At 41.6% G+C, this 17,400-nt stretch overlaps 1 protein-coding gene across 4 annotated transcripts in view; it reads left to right on the forward strand.

Annotated features, from left to right (window-relative positions):
• Positions 1-3,326: 3,326 nt before the first annotated feature.
• Positions 3,327-17,400, forward strand: part of LOC122526851 (LIM domain only protein 7) — a 159,713-nt gene continuing 145,639 nt past the window's right edge. For 2 of the 4 annotated variants that reach the window (XM_043650446.1, XM_043650444.1), the window contains exon 1: positions 3,328-3,782. The gene's annotated coding sequence lies outside the window, so the exon portion shown is untranslated. Of the gene's footprint in view, positions 3,783-17,400 lie in introns of all 4 variants that reach the window. The other 2 variants (XM_043650448.1, XM_043650450.1) reach the window with 2 other exon arrangements.

Here is a 17,400-nt window from a genome sequence, read left to right on the forward strand (position 1 = left end):
GGAAAAGGCAGGTAGGAAAAACAAAAATTGCGTCGTTCGGAACACGGGAGCTCTGTCCGACCTAAACGCCGGAGAGTCCCTCTCGGCCACCGGAGGAATGTTTAATTGCTTCGTGTGGCGAGAGAAATTACAGGCGGCGAGCCAACGGGTGCAACAACGATCCCCTTTCGGCTGTTATCTGCGATACGCTTAGGAGGGCCACCGTTATCGGGTCGCGTGTTTACCAGGCCACAAAATATCCACCTGTTAGACAAACAACCAGATAACCTGATTCCATCCATTCCCGGTGCAGTCTTCTCGTCTGGTTTACATTGCCGCGTAGATCTTTCACGATACCGAGGTACCGAGCACGCCGCAGGAGAGCGTTGAATCTTTTTTCGTAAATTAACCTGAAACCTTTCAGGCATCCAGCAGCTTTCTAAGTTACTGTTTCTTCTACTCCTTCTTCAACGTTTATTTTTCGTTCGACGAAAAATCGATTTACATCGTGACGGACAATCACGAACGATTTATATCTTTCACGTAAAAAATACTTGCGTTGCATTATCGACGACAGACGACAGTATTGTGGTACGACGATTTCGCAAGTGGAATCTCGGTTTAATTATCAAAGACAGCTGATCAATAAACGCATAATAATGAGGTTAACAGATCAAAGATTAACATGGCAGGTCGCGTCGTCGTCGCAATGATTTTTCTCTCTTTCTCTCTCTCTCTCTCGGTTTAAACGATTATCATAACAGACCCAAACAGACAAATAAAAAACGTTGCTACGTTTAATGGGATAATAACGAGACTCGACGAAGATGTAGAGACGTTGCATATAATACGTCTCGTTGCAATGAATTTTCCAGAAGCCGTTTAATCGCCACGATCGTCGTAATGACTAATAGAACGTCAAAGAGATTCCTCAACGACGCACCACGTCTTTGAACCATCTGTTACCGGTTCTTGCGTGTAACACGCGGCAAAAGATACTAGTTAATTATACAGAAATGCACCGTGATTATCGACCATTTCGTTTACATACGCCGTGTGTCTTTTTTGGTATTTTTTGGTTGCGATGAATTTTCTACAGTCACGTACGAGATGTTGCAAACGAGCGGAACCCCAGAAACGTTATTGGCCAGAATATCGCGTCCGATGTGAATTCGCGTTTATTTGAGTCAGATTTTAATGAAACCACGTTAAATACGACTTGCGTGGCTGTCACCCGTTATACTCAAGTTACTTGCGGCATTTTAAAAAGAATTTCATTTAAAAGATAATATTCGAAGTACGAGTTAGCATTAATTACAATTAGCAAAATGAATACGAAAGAAGACTTAATTGCGGTTATCGAGAGTTATAGTTCCTGGGATACTTAATTATAGATTATCACGAAATTTTTGTTACTACACTTGCTCTCTCTAGTTCCAATTAGATGATGTTGGCGAACCAAAACGATACAATCGACGATAAAATGTATAATAATGAACTTCCACGGTAGTTCATAAAAAAGTATTATTAACCTGCGTGGTTTCGTATTGGTTTACACTTTTTCTCGTCTAAATGTGGCACGGACCAAACGCAGTCATTAAAGACGACGATGATACAAGGCAGGCCCGAGTTTCACGGCAGTAAAAATATTTAGGTTTTACTCCGTTCGCATCCCTCTGTTCGCTTGATTCATCCAGATGTTCGAAACAGCATCCTTTTTTACTTCGTAGAATCATTCTTTCAGTCATCAGTCTTTTCTTATTTACAATTAAATTTAAAAGATTGAAAAGTAAGTAACCTTGCTTCGTAATTACTTTCTAATTGTCAATTACGAATATCGTACTAGTAAAGGCCAGGTATATGTTGCAACAAATCTGCACGAGATTGGTAGCATTTGCATTAGAAATTCAAAATACATCGATCGCACTCCACACATCAAACGCGAGTATACGCGGTAAATTTCAACATTTTCGTCGAGACCTTTGCACGTGCGACGCGTAGTATCTTCTTCGACGTTTCACCGACAAACCTGGAGGACAACGATGACATTATGTACTTTCTATTTCCCATCGACTTTCGATGGGCAAGTTTTCTTACCAGCTCGAGCCTGTGTAACGTGTCAGGATGTTTGGCGGCCGTACTCGTTCCTCATTTCCTTTTTCCGCACGAGGAACGCCCTAAATCGGTGCGTGGAATTGGTAATAAATCCAACGTTGATCGTTCAATCTCGGCAACGTCCTGACCTTGACTATTTCTCCGATCCTAGACGGCATTTAATCTGAAAGGAACACGCCGCTCGTCTACTCTATTATTAATGAAATAGAGTACCGCTTTATTTTGCTACCGGTTTCTTCCGACGTAATTTCACAGCCTTCGAACTGATACAAGTTCGTGAGCTGAATACAAACGAGGCGTTTCAATGAGATTCGCGTCGTTTCTCAATCCTTTTATAAAAACGTCAATTTTATTCTTGTAGCTGAAATATATGAAAGTCGCATAGAGAAATTTTGTTGAATATTACTTTATTTATAACGTTATACGGTGTCTGCAGTGATATATTTTGCTAATATATCTCAATAGACCGTGAATCTCTAATATTTAGCAGAGGAAAAAAATAATTACTATTGCCACGACGATCAATATTTAAAAAAGGATGGTTCGTGCATGTATCTACGTAGCTAATATCAAAATCCAATTTTAATTTTCCCTGTGATCTTCGTACACTGCAGATAATGCAATTCGTACGAACACGCAATAGACGTTTGACACGAACCTTACATAAGTTCGAACTGACAAGCAAAACGAAAAAGACATAGTCGCATCTACAACTCAGATTGGAGTAACACGTGAGGTCAAAGTGCAGAGTTCCATGGCAATGACCCGATCCACTATCACTCGCATAGCAATCGTTTCCTATGTCTATCGATAGTCAAATATCAGATTTCTATTTTTAAGAATAGAAAAATATTTACACTGGCCTCTGTCCAGCGATTCGGATCACGTTCGCCGCCGCGGAGGTCGGGAGTTTCCGAAGCTACCAGAGAATTCGATCGCTTGCGTAAGAGGAGGGAACGTGCCGATGCATTGTGCGTTATCATCGGCCCGATCCCGAAGGAGGCTCTTTAATTCCAGCACGAAAAACAGAAACGCTCGTACGGCCTCGACCCGAGCAAAAGTTCGTCGAGGTTGCCAAGCCTGTGGCCAGCCTTCTATCACTATTTTCTTCCCCCTTGCTTCCTTCCCTCTCCCTCTTTGTCCGCGGCGAACGTTCGACTCAGGACTCGAGAAAGGTCGAAGCTAGCCGGAGGTAGTCGACGGGCGTCGAACACTCGCGTCGAGAGCCGAGCGCAGAGGCTGCGGAACGAGCAGCTAGCAATCGAACAGCATCGTCAGTCCCTCACGGTGAGCCGGTTCAGTCGGTCAATTTCCATCGTCTCGCAGTCCGTTGTTCGCAACGCTCGGTCCCAGTAGGTGGCTGCGTACTCCCAATTTCTCTTTTTCTCTCTTTCTCTCTTTCTTTCTCTTCTTTTATCGCGCGCGATTTTCTTTTCCCCGCTCGCTGCCACTCGCGTCCGAGCAAGAGCCCGCGGTTCAGTGTTGCACCGATTTAAAAAGCCCGCTCGTGCTCCGAACGGATAACACGCGCGTTGTCCGAAGAACGAACAATTAGTAGTGCAGTACGATTTGTTGGTGGACAAGCAACTTCTCATCCTCGAGCACGGGGCTGTTCCGTTTGTGGATTTCTACCCTCTGCCTCTGCCTGTGGATTACTCGACGTCCCGCGACGGGAACTTTTCTCAAAGGTAGGACGACTTCCGATACTGATCCTCGAGACAGAGGACGTGTCGTGTCGAGGATTTTCTCCGATTCTATAGACATTGTCCTTCTTCTTTCTCCGTCTGTCGCTGTTGAGAATTGCATTGTCGCAAGTGTCGCAAGCAAAATCGTTACGGGAGATTGATCAACGACTGTTGATGAAACGTCGCGACCGAGAACGCGACGCGGCGAGGTCGGCGAGGACCTTGAATAAAACGTGTTCTTACCTCGGCTGTCGCGTTCAAAACGTGTGCGCACGTAATCGAGGTTACAACGATCGTTTCTAAAACGGCGTAATTACGACGCGAGCGTTGTTGCAGCTCGGCCGACCGAGTCCGGACGTTGAAGACCAGAATCGTAGAAACGGAGCTCCTCGATGAGGCCGTTTAATTGATCGTAGATTACCAGGCTGAATTGCATTCGGATTGCATTGGAATTGCACGCCAGTTCCCCACGGTGTGCCAGCCGTGTAATTTGTCTTGCATCTTAAAATCGAACGTTCTACATCCGACGTAGAACGTCTCGAGGAAACCAGTTTACGGCTTGACCGATTTCAAATTCGACCGATCGGCTCTACGGTGGAACGTTTTTCTAAAATACCGGTCGGTCAGCGACGCTCGAAGCATCGACGTTTCCATTCGTCGAGTAGATCGAGTTTAATCTTCTTGCCCGTAAAATAGAACCGACCGGGGTTCCTAATGGACTCGCGATTTAGAGAGGCGCGGAGAAGCTTTTGTAGCGATGCCGGAAATAGAAGTTATATTTATCGATCGGCCCTCGTGCACAGAGTATTCGTACTAAGTGGCCACGCAGTGATCCTGATCGCAGCCTGTGATCTGTAATTGATGGCCGTTTAAATCGCAATGCAAGTCGTCGCCGGAGTCCGTCTAGAACGCGTAAATAGTTGGCTTTGCTAAGCCCACCAGTGAAACCCTTTGTGAAACCCACCAGCTCTCTCTCTCTCTCTCTCTCTCTCTCTCTCTCTCTCTCTCGTGTCGTATGAAATTTTCTCCTTAAGTACGTGTTGACACTTATACAACGAGTTCCCTCGAGATACGAAATTACGCGGAATGTTAGAGCTGATCGGCCAAATCGCGTCCACCGTCTATTCGCGATACATTTAATCGCTTGGACACTTTTCAACGGGGTATTGTTTATATTTTCTTACGATTACTCGTGCAATTTGGACCGACAGATACGCGCGCTGTTTGCCTGTTCGGCGGCTCGCCGAATTTATTTCGTTATTTCGAGGAAGAAAGCGGCGAGGATGTTTTCGTCGAACGGACAGTAATTTATTAGCGTCGCTTGCGTCCATTTTCTATCCGTGTCATCCTGTATTTCACCATTTCTACCTCTGATTATTTTTCACGCAGCAGCGGTCGTTGCAGCTGCTTCGATTGTCGCACACGCGCGATCCGTATCAACGTTATTATCCTAATGTTTACCTCGATCGTCTATCATTTGTCGACATTCGGACAGGCTCACGTTGGAGCCTGCTTGTTTACGATTCACATTGACCTATCGTGGCACGGTGACAACGAAAAATTTTCGGAGTTGAAAATAGCTGGCGGTAGTCTCTGGACATGAGTCATTTATAACCGGCGATGAAATGTCGTATTCGTAGAGATAGTTGTGTTCTAATTTTGTCCACACAGCTGGTACAAAATTATTTCCCTTTAACACGTCGAAGAGGGAGGACAGCTCAAATTTAAGCATCCAGCACAAATGAATTTAATTATACAAACATGCGAGGACACGTTAATCGACATAAATTAAATATATGCTTGTCATTCAAGCAGAGTCGTTAGAAAAAATTTTTTTCGCACGTCATATGCGCATTCTGGATAAACTTACCAATTTTACGAACATTTAGACGACCGAGCTTTTCGATGTTAAATTTCTCTACGAATCGGAAACCATTTGTTGATTTAATGCCTGTCACATGTTCGAGCAGAAATGCCTCGCGATCATTTCAATCGTTAACAAATTGAAACAGTAGCAGACGCGCGTCGATAAGTTATCGAGACTCGTACTGGAATCGGAGCTCAACGTCCTCTTTGGCATTTAAATTCATCTGTTTGTCGGCCACGGTGAACCAAAGCGGACAACAGTTACTTATTTGACCGAGTCTTGCGTATCCACTTGTTAGCCATGAGTGTCGCGTGGTAAACACCATTTGAATTGTCGCGCAAATGCGAACGTTCCTCAGGAGACAAGCGGTCTAAAACTAGTAACAGCTGAGGCTTTCTCACTCTCCGCGAATGATTCAGAAGATGTTTTGTAGGGCATCCCACGTAGTCACCCTCTGACTAATCCGCAAATAAAATGCGAGAAACATCCTCAGCGGTTACTACCAATAAGGCTTCCAGTTTGCAAATCATATATACATTCGTATATAAATCATATATACAGTCGTATATAAATTATACGCAGGTCGTATAATTTAACTCAGTCGAACGCACATTTTAATATTTCTTTGATACAGAAGAGAAAGTTATTCGATAATTCCAGAAATACGTACTTTGTGAAACGTTTTTAAATTTTATTAGCAGTGTAACGAGTCTCGACTATCATGATTATATTAATGATATGGTACACATATAAGTGTATCATTTAGTAGTAAATAAAATCTTTATATTGTATAAATATTGTGTATTTAAGACAATGAATATCTTGTAACTTCCATGCACACAGTTTCAGACTGATAGTGGAATCTCATTTTAATGCCAATAAAATAAAACATGAAAGCTTTCAGATACTTTCGCAAGCCACTGTCCGACAAGATCTTTACTTTCGACGTGTTACCGTCGACGTCGGTGGAGCAAATTTTAGTTTCCGTGAATATTTCCAACGGACGTTGCGACCGGTTTTTGAAAGAGTTTAGTTTAAAAATGGATCGTGACTAGCCTGTGGAAACAATTATTTAATCGAGCGACTCGGTCGAAGTACCGTTCAAAACAACTAATTTTAAACACAGCTCCGGCATTTTTTAATCGTCATTCCGTACTATTCATTGGCAAGTCTTGCAACCAGATTGCGGTTACCAGGGGAAACGCTGTCTCTCATTAAACTTTAATTCAACGAAACGCTTTTGTAATCTGTCAGCCTACGCCGGAGTCGTGAACATTTCTCGATCCGATATACCGTTCGTCGCTTGCAAGCAGCCTCGGATAAGTGTTATGTATAACTTCGTAAATACATCTTTGTTTATTTGTTCGTTGTCTGGACTTGTATCGTACAAAAATCGTTTTGCTCCGCGTATTTTTCACGATACGGATACTGGCATGCACGTGTTTCGCCGATCCAAATCTAATTAAATATTCCGTCCTAGCACGGTTGATTTACGTCCGACTAATTAGCATTGTGTCTCTCGTTTCTTATCCGCCGTGTGTTTGTTTCTCCCTGTATTAAACAGGCGCTTAAAAACAGCCCCACTTAGCGCCGATCACTTAGCGAAGAAGGCTAATCAGCAATTTACGGTTATCAATAACTGTTCGAACGTTTGCAAAACAGGAATACGTGCAAGAATGTTGCAGAGCATCCTTCTCAATTAACCCCTCTCGCAGCGTGGAAATCCGTGACAACACGCGGCGACCGGTTTACTCTGCAGACCGATCGTGAAAAACGTCCAAACAGAAACGAATCTTCCGCTACTCGAAAAAAAAAGAAAAGAATTCCAGCCACGAATTCTCCCCCTCCTCAGAAAAAAAGGATCCGCCATTCTTCCCACTTTGCAAACCCACCGGTGTATCCCGACGCACCCTCGTTGCGGCGCAGGATAACAAAGAAGTTGGCTCGATGCGCACGCGGATCGTTGGCGGAGCACAAACGACCGTGTGCTTGGCTTCCCCCGAATTTCGCCGACTTGCGAATAATTTAAAAACTCGCCAGGGCTCGCCTCGTAAATTCGCGAGTCTTCTCCCCCGTTCGAAAAGCGTCGAAGCGATGGCGAAGAGGGCGCGAGCTCTGAAAACACGGTCGCGGGGGTTCACGAAACGCGACGAAGATCGGTTTACCGTTGTCGTCGGTCGACGTGTGTTTGTTTGGAGCCCGATGGAAACCGGTCGCCGGCGTGGCTCGTTCACCGGTGTGTAGGTGAGACGTGCGTACGAATCATACTACTCTGGCATGCATGCGTGCGTGCGTGCGTACGAGCTGAAGAGGCAGAGAAGGCGAAGAGCCTTGCCGGAGGAGATGAAACGAGGGAGACGCGCAACAGCCGACGTTTCGAGTGCCGTTACAACGTCCGAGAGAACTCTCGATAAACCTGAACCGCGCTACGCTGCTGCATCTCCATCGAGCGCGGCATTAGGACGACGAAGCTATCCGTGGATGGATGGATGGATGGAAAACAGGATTCCTCGTGACGCGGGCGAAGAGTATCGTCGGGAGTATCGCAGCGAGAGCACTGGCCTCTGTGTTTCTTCTGCGCGTTGTACGGACTCGCTGTTGGAGCAGCCGCGAGATCGTCGTATTCGTCGAGTCTGCAGCTTTAACGTGATTAATTGCCGTTGGCTTTGGAGTTTCCACGCTCCTCTCCGACCGTGGAACTGGTACTCGAAAAGGGTTTCGGCGTGTTTGGGAACGTTCTTGATTCTTGAGTGGCCGGTATGCGCCTGGTGCAAGTACCTCGGACGGACTCTCATGAGAGGGCTCTAATGTGGCTTGATTAGCGAGTGTGTACGGTATTGTGAAAGCTACAGGGTAAACATAGTTACGTTTCCTGGTAAAGTGCCGAGTGGAATTTTCTGTGGACGTTGTAGGGTTTTCAAGGATTCCCGGAGAATCTTTCGAGTCGCGCCGTCGAGATTATCGGTCTAATCTTGGGCAGAGGATCGCTTTTAATTTGAGGAATTTGACGTAGTTAAATCTTCTTGCTGCGACCGGGCCGTCTGCCGCTGCCAGCAGCATTTACGACACAACGAAGTGTTTGTTCTTTCGATTCTTTCGATGATTAAATATTGCTTGTTTAAGAAACGTGACTTTACGAAGTAAGCATGGCTGTTTATGATTCCCTTGGAGAATGTTCCATATCGTAAGAGTGAACTGATTAAATAATTTAACAAATGAAATTTAATAAAATGATTCTACAAACGGTTGACGATCGACAAGAAAAATAAATATTTTTCTGTGCATACAAATACGATTTACTGATTTTTTATCGGTTTACTTTGTGATTTGTTAAAAAATTGATGAACCCAATATTTAGCAACATTCTTTCATATTCAAAGCTATAGAGAGGGAAGATAATTGTCGAAAGTATCCAGTAAAGAAATTAAACCTAAATTTAAAATTAAATCTAAATTTCAGAGATGTGAGAAATTATCAAAAATAAATAATTTCTGTACTCAACTTTCATTTCTATCCACTATACTTTTGCGAAAAGGATTTTGTTTCTTTTTTAATCGAGAACGATCGTTGTATTCATTCGACGATAAACGCGCATCATTATCTGATGTAAAGTTTATGTAGTTGCAAAACGTTTCGACGTAGAGATTGGCAATTTAACTCGGAAATCATTTCGTAACTCTCCTGTTAACACATCTCGATGCAAAAATTCTACGTATTGCGAGGCATAAACATACAACATATTTCAACATTCGAAATTATAATTCCTATATACTTATAAAGTACCTACAGTATAGAATGTATTATAAAGTACCTACAGTATAGAATGCTCCTGTTACTTCATAACTAATGGTCTACGATAATTCACATAAATCGGATCAGTTTTTTCCCGACGATACTTCTTCATTCCTATCATCAACCTCGATCCATACCTTTTAACAGTTTTCAGTCAATGTTACTATATCACTCTTTGCATAACACCATCAAGATTATCTCATAACTCGTGCAATCGAAGTTGTATAATATAGAGCTATCCTGCTATGTATGTGTGTGTGTGTATGTACAGTAAGTTTTGATTGTGAAACTAGCTTGATACTAGAACTCTGATTGGCTTAGCCTTTAATCTTTATAAGGGGACTCGAAACAAACCACGGTCTCGTGGATCCATCTTCCCGAGTGCGATAGATCATCGGATCAAACCGCTCTGTTCCAGAGCTTATCGATCCACGCAGGCGACTCCGGGCGACGGTGCAGTTGCGAAAAATCGTTTGATCATGGCTCTGTTTTCTCTCGTGGGTACCAATGGGTTGCATCCTGCGATTTATCGATCACGTGGTGAAAGTGACGCCGTTTGATACAAATTTAGAAAGCCGATCGTGCCGTCCTACGGTTTGTTCTGGTTGTTCTGCGCGCGCGCGCGCGCGTGTGTGTGTGTGTGTTCACTGTGTGCGAATTTACAGGTCGTTTGCATGGAAAAGGCACGCTGATGGCTAATTAAATCGAATCTGATGCTTATCGAACGTATCTCACTCTTCTGACTACTTCGTGTCACTTTCTAATTGGACGAGTCCGAACCGACCGTTTTGAATCAAAATTTCTGCCACTACGATTTTAGGAGATACGTGGTTGCTAGTTGAGGAATATTCTACGCGACTTGCAGATCAATGCCGCGAACAATTCGATCGTGTACTTTCCACTCGAGCGGTCTACTTTTTACCGAAGGCGTTTGAAAATTACAGTGTTAAAAATTTCACAATTTTGCATATTATTGCTCTTCGATGCTTCTTCTTTTGTACTGATTAAAAATCTCAATTTTAATTTCATGTACGTCAAGATTGGATAAAAATGATGGTTTTGAAGTGAACGACTAAATTTGTTCGAATTGTACGACTTGAATAATGATAACTCTGGAGCAACAGTACACGCCATCAAGTAACGAGAATCGAAAGCATTGTTTCGTTGATCGTTCTAAATCTCGATTGAACGTCGTTTCGTGCTTTCACCCGAGTCTGATCCCCGTATTTGCGACCGACGATGCACCCTTAAATCCTTCTCCTCGGTGAAAATATCAATTTCGCAACAATGGACACCGTAGCGAGTGCTCCGATTTCACAAACGAACAGAGAAATCGCTTGCTTTTTCGCAGCCAGTCGTTACGAGCAAGTAAGGGGTCAACGGGTTCCACAGCCGCTTTTACGACGATTACACTTTCTTCTTCGACGCGAGCCCTATCAGTTTAATAAATTCACTTAGCCTCTTCTAAGTAGACCAGAAGAGGTCGACGCACGACGATGACCGTACACCGCAACGCTAGGATAGAACACACGTTGCTTCTCTGCTTTGCGCCTCGTCGCTGCTGCAAAAAGCTCGCCGACAGTTGGTTACAAATTAATCGGAGGCGACAATACGGGAAGCTTGTACATTCGACAGCTAGTTACACACTGTGCTCGAACGCTACGACTCGCAGTCAGTTTGAAGAGTATCTTAACGTGTTGACAGAGCAAGTTAAATAGATTTTTAAGTGAGAATTCCAGTTGATTGATCTTCAAGCTGAACGTTTTCAAGCTTCTGATTCTAACTTGTGATAGTGCAGGAACGATAGAATTTCATCAAACGATGAAAAATTTAATTTTGGAGTTGCGAATGATGAATGTTTGATTTGAACCACGGATTTACAAACGAACACCGGTGAGGTAATTTGCATACGTAGCCGGCGGACAGTCTGCGAACCACGAGACTCAAAATATTGCGCGAGTCCAGTAGTAGTCCGCGGACAAATATTTGCCTGCATTTGTCTTCAATTGGAATGGAAAACAAGAGACAGTGTTTGCAGAGAATTGTCTCTCAGTTTTGACGAACCATGTCAATCTGCTTATACATGTCATACAACAGTGTTGCATGAGACAAAAAGATAAACAGATGTTGCGTTATATGATCACCAATTACCGGATCATGCTGTTTATGCAAATTTATATTTTTATGAATAAAAACAAAGAAAAAGAAAATAGAATCTATCGAGATCTATCGATAGTAAAATTGAGACTTTCATTCGTTAAACGTTGTGAATATTTTATATTTTCTTTATTCTTTTTATTTTCACTCTGAAATTTATCATAAGAAAAAAGACTAGAATCTGCCTGAAAATTTGTCTGCACTTCAATAGTAATTAGTCTTCGTCATTCGAACTATTTCATGATGATGACGCAAACTGTTCCGGTGATTCATCCAGCATCAGCTCTGTAGAACTCCTTATTTTCTCTGTATTTTTATTAATCGGATTTGCAGAAGATTGATCGCGGTAAATCGACGCGCAAGCTGATTTCGCCTTGAGATAATCCTTGTACGCGAGGACGAGTTACTCGGCTTGTTTCGATCGATGCAACGATGAAATAATAAGAAAAGTATTTATTGCAGTTGCTAAAGCCAGAAAATGGAAGTCGATCAATTAACACTTTTCCAAGGACGATTTGTTCCTTCTTGAACTAAATATTTCATAGTGATTCTTGATCAAGTGATGCTTTTCGTAGCAACTTTATAATTTATTTTACAGCTAATTAACATGGTTAGCCATAAGTTGATTTACCTTTTAAACTTTTGCTTGAACAGTAAATTTTATGTATCGAAAGAAAGAAATTTAGTATACAGATGATTGAGAAACGATTCAAGTACAATCGCAAATTGCTAGAATTTATTCATTCTCATGAAAGTTCGTCGTGTTCAGCTGGTTAGGTTTTACACTACCACGCTGACAAAGACTCAGAGGCTTGTGTTGCTGCAGAATGTACGTACGTTTATGCGCACTAGGCAGATTTGTGACGGAAGACCACAGACTGATGTGACAGAAACTTGTCTATTGTTTTCGCCTTAGGCGCCACCGTACGATTTACACCAAAGTCACGAGTTCGTTCATGCGAGTCTCAGACGGTCTCTCGAAGCCTACGCGCCGAGCGGAAAGCCTGTCTGGAACATCCATTACGGCTCCAATATTCACGAGTCGATATACCGTGTTTCTCTCTGTCTTGGCGTACAAATTGAACGGTAATGAAATTGTAGAACGCGGAACACGAAAGTCTCTTGCAGCTTACCCTGCCGGATGATGTAACGCGCAAACCCGCTGTATCCGTTTCCACGATTTATTATCTCTAGCGACAATGCCTCGCTTTCCTTTGTAGCGTTACAATCGATAATGCTGCATAATGCATTGGGATTTCGTATTTCGCTGATGAAGAAAAATTAACAGTGGCACGGTTAACATACAATTCTTCATTATTAGTTAATTTTTTTGATAAAATTTAAATACATGCCTGTTGTCGCGAAAAGGGACTGAAAATTGTTTCGATATCGATTTTCTTTCGTACATGAATTTCATAAAATTAACGAAAGAACCGAAATTTTTGTCCTTTCTTTTCATAATATGGTTGTACTCCAGAAATTATTTTTGCATCAATTTCAGGTTCTATGCTGAAAAGAGTTTATACGTACGACGATGGATATAGCGATGCCAATGTTTTTGTTCATTAATGACGCCATAACTTTAACTCTCCTTCCTTCATTAAGTGGCGTTTAAAAAGATGAGGTGTTTCAATCGAACGTATTAATATCGAGAAAGCTGCCTCGTTCGTTTGGAGAAACTGGGTCACTCTTAATTACGGAAGACAAAGTACCTACTTTATATCCTCATATCCCTTACGTGTATCCTCTGTCGTCCGGTTTTGGTCGATTTGAGCGATCTCAATGAGAATCGTTGGCGAAGCGAAATTCAACATTTTCACGGTGAAAATGTAACCTGGTTTAAAGAGACCAGAATATCTTTTGTGCCCGCGGAAACGTTGACTTTCGAACGGTCTATTAAATTGCACGGGTAGTCGTTGTTCGATCTACCGTGACTTTCTCTGGAACATTTCGAACCGCGAGATCGGCTGGATGCACCTGACTGCATTTGTAATCTCATCAACGGGGGAAATCAATGGAAGCTTCATCGATCGTAATACCATCCACGTTTACTAATGTCCCCGACGTTCCAGGCCTAATGTTTCCATTTTGTTATATAAAAATCAATCGTCGTGATCTCTGCTTCGGCTATTGCACAATTTCAGTGTTACGCGTGATGAAATTTCGAATCGTCGTGAAAACTTTACGCAAAACGATTTTACTTAACGCTGGACTTTATTTATATTTCGAACAAAAATTGTCTCGGTTTGCTTCGAAGTGATACGTTAAATATTACGAAGCTTCTCAGTCTATTCTCGAACACCTGTCGTTTTACAATAACCCCAGTTGGAAACGTTTACGTAACACGTATACGTACGTATACGTTGTAGTACATGCACAGAGTACATCTGTTCTCCGTCTCGATCCTCTGTTCAGAATTTTACCGGCGTCTATTCAATTCTAAACGAAGAGAAATAAACAAGATCGCGGTTCACTGAAATATAATCGTGCAAAATTCCGCGAGTAAGAAGTCGACAAACTTTAGTTTTCCAAGTGATCAACCGATTTCTATGTAAAGATTCGTTCGATTACTAATTCACTTTCCTTTCGGCTTCATTTCACCTCACTTCTCACTTTCATCTCATCTTCTAATATTATTCCGATAATCGATAAACGCACACGTATCGTAGGAGAATGAGATGAAAATTTCCGTGGGCGTGAACACGATGCGAAAGCACGGATACGAATGTGTTTTCAAGATGCGGTTGAGAAAACTGTGAGTAAAGAAGGCGTACGATGTCCTCGTTGTCATGTTACTGCAACGCGGGATTCTTTTTTTTTTCTCTCTGGCGTTTCTCTCGCTTGAGTAGACTTCTCCAACGTTTCTTTCGCATTGAGGTCTCTTGCCGCATTCTTTCGACTGTATCTTCCGGAACGAATGTTGCATCCAGACAGCTGCTGCATTCTCTAAAATTTGTATTTCGATCGCGATCCCATTGTCTACTGCGTTTGTCGCGTTTAAATAACGTTGTGTTCAACGAAACTGAATAAATAGGGAACATCCTATGGATTTCAAAAAAAAAAAAAAGAAAAAAAAAAAAAAAGAAAAAAAAAAAAAAAAAAAAAAAAAGAAAAAAAAAAAAAAAAAAAAAAAAAAAAAGAAGAAGAGAAACATCAATGAAGCACATCGTGTTATTCGAGAAGCGTAACGTGTCTAATAACGCGGACGATAATTCCATCAAACAGTTTTCTTTTACGTGGTCCAGCTTCACGATGGGGCAAAATACCATAGGAATAATCATTCGTTGCACCGAATTTTGGTGATTTCGTGGTCTTTCCATATCGTTCGATCAAATTATTAAATTCTTCGTACACGTAGGTGTGTGTATATAAGTACGCATGCACGTAGGTTTTAAACTTGCAGAACAATACGTGAATTATCGTAAAGGGGAAAAGAAAAAAAAAAAAGAAAACGTATTTCGTAGTGTTTTCACGCTGTAGACAATTACGCGCTGCTGAACAGTTATCTGTCAAATCTGATCACGACGCTCTGAGTTTCAGACATTGTCTTTAAAAGCATGTACATTCTATATATATATATGTAACAAGCATTATGTCCGAAACACAAAATATTCGTAGGAATTGTTTCGTCCAACTGTTTTCTTTCGCCAAAGTATCGCCAGTTTTCCCCATCGTGAACAACCTTTCGGAGGCGAAAAAAAANAAAAAAAAAGAAAAAAAAAAAAAGAAAAAGGAAATATCGATTCAATTTAATTTCTAGTTTCAACGTGATAGCTACATACTTCCAGAATTTTAATTGATCTACCTGTTGCGTGCAACTTCGTAGACGCGCGTAATTAACTTCGGTATTATGGAAAAATAAGTTGAGTAACATCGGAAATTTAAACTTTGTTATTAGCTCGATATTAGTTTAAGCCTGGTTTCATCAATTTCACTTTGATATGCGCTGGATATTTTTGCAAGTATGGAAAAAATTGTTACAACACCTGGGGGAAACGTTAATAGAAAAGGTGTGGTATGTTGCGTCCTGTTTGCAGTGTTATTGCAGTCAGTCTTTTTTTCTCGTTTCGTGCAAACAGTCTCCTCTCATCTTATTTCACACCTACAGGGAGCCACTTTTCCTTCGCATTTCCTTTCATTCATCCTCTTCTCAAAGACTTTATTCAAAGGCTGCCTCTTTTGAAAGTAAGGCATTTGGAAGTAACTTGAGGTCTTCCTCAAACTTGCTTGACTTCCAAATTTACACGCTTCCACAGTGACGCAGAATTACGTTATACAATCTTGCGACAAAGAATTTAAAAAAATTGCCAGTCGTAATTTCGAAGCTCTTTAGCAATTCACTTTGAAAGTTCTTTCCAAGCTTACTCGAATATTCGCGTTATCAGAGAATTGTCACCGTATTTACACGTATCGGAGAAATAATTCAGATGCCACTGGTGATTCTTTGGCGGACACGTTGCTCGAGTCGTCAATTTTTAAATTCTTCTCGCTCGTGGCAATCTTGCGGAGACACGTTTTACACCGACATCCGTTCGCCTTATTTTTTATACAGTGGAAACTCGGTATGACGTAAAAGAGAGAGAGAGAGAGAGAGAGAGAGAGAGAGAGAGAGAGAGAAGAAAAAAGAAGAACTTCTCACGCCTCGCGTGTGTGTACCGTCGTGGTAGAATTTCCTTTTCGTAAGTGCTCGAGCGTGCAGCGTGAGAAGTATGGCTCGAATATAATAAAAACGCTGACAAAATCTTCGATCTCCACGCACCGTGGAAAAATGCTAATGAGAGAAATTATCAGGTCGTCGCAACCTTTAGAAAACGCTGGTTAAGATTCTTCGCAGACATAATCCTTGCGAAGAGCCGATGTTCGTGGCAATTCGTATTGAATGTGAAAACAACGAAGAGAAACGCCGATGTGATTAATTTGCTAGAAGATGTATATGCGATAAATAACGTAATGTAGAAGAGTATGAAAAAATATAAGAACTCTTGCACTTTCGTAAAATATTACGAAATACTGATGCATTTTCACGATTAAAGGGGGTGTTATTTAGAAAATATGGGGAATATATGTTTGCAAACAGTGTGGTATATCACCGTCTCATTATATAATGGCACGCCACCCTTTTGCTGACTTTGTATATGACACTCGAGTTGGCAAAAGTGAAGGGTGAATTCCCCTCACCGATGTGAAGCAGCATCGCGATCAATACGAGGACTACCTCAAAATATCACGTCTGTACTTCTCATAATAAGTCACGCGCAAAGAGAGCATATTATTCGTCGCAATTTGTCCCTATTATTTTTTATAAATATATTAGCCACTTGTGCTGGCAACTGATTGCGGACCATAACGGGTGACCATACCGTATACGTAACAATTCGTCGCTATCATTTTGAACTCGTCGATATGATATCACTGGATAGAAATTATTGAGTGGTGATAAATTTATTGTTTGTTTTGCCTATTTTGTTTCACTTAAATATACTTAAAACTGAGAAAATATTACAATTTTTGGAATAAAAAATTCTCAACGTGCGTGGCATGTCATTCCAGCGTGAGAGGTTAATACCCAATAACTTTATATTCTAATTCTAACATTTCATTGTCTTTATATTACTATATAAAAATCAATATATATTCCGAGAGAATAATTTTTTCTTCAAATTGCTAGAAACAGCAAAAATTGTATTTCCATTTTTTATTTTAATCGTATTTTAATAACTGTCTAAATGCAAACGTATAATTTGTACGGTTTTGCACGGAACTAGAGTTTCCTGTCGCACGAGGGTGAATCTCCCCTACACGAAC

This window comes from Frieseomelitta varia, unplaced genomic scaffold, assembly GCF_011392965.1.
Source record: "Frieseomelitta varia isolate USP_RPSP 00005682 unplaced genomic scaffold, Fvar_1.2 scaffold_198, whole genome shotgun sequence".
Taxonomy (NCBI): domain Eukaryota; kingdom Metazoa; phylum Arthropoda; class Insecta; order Hymenoptera; family Apidae; genus Frieseomelitta; species Frieseomelitta varia.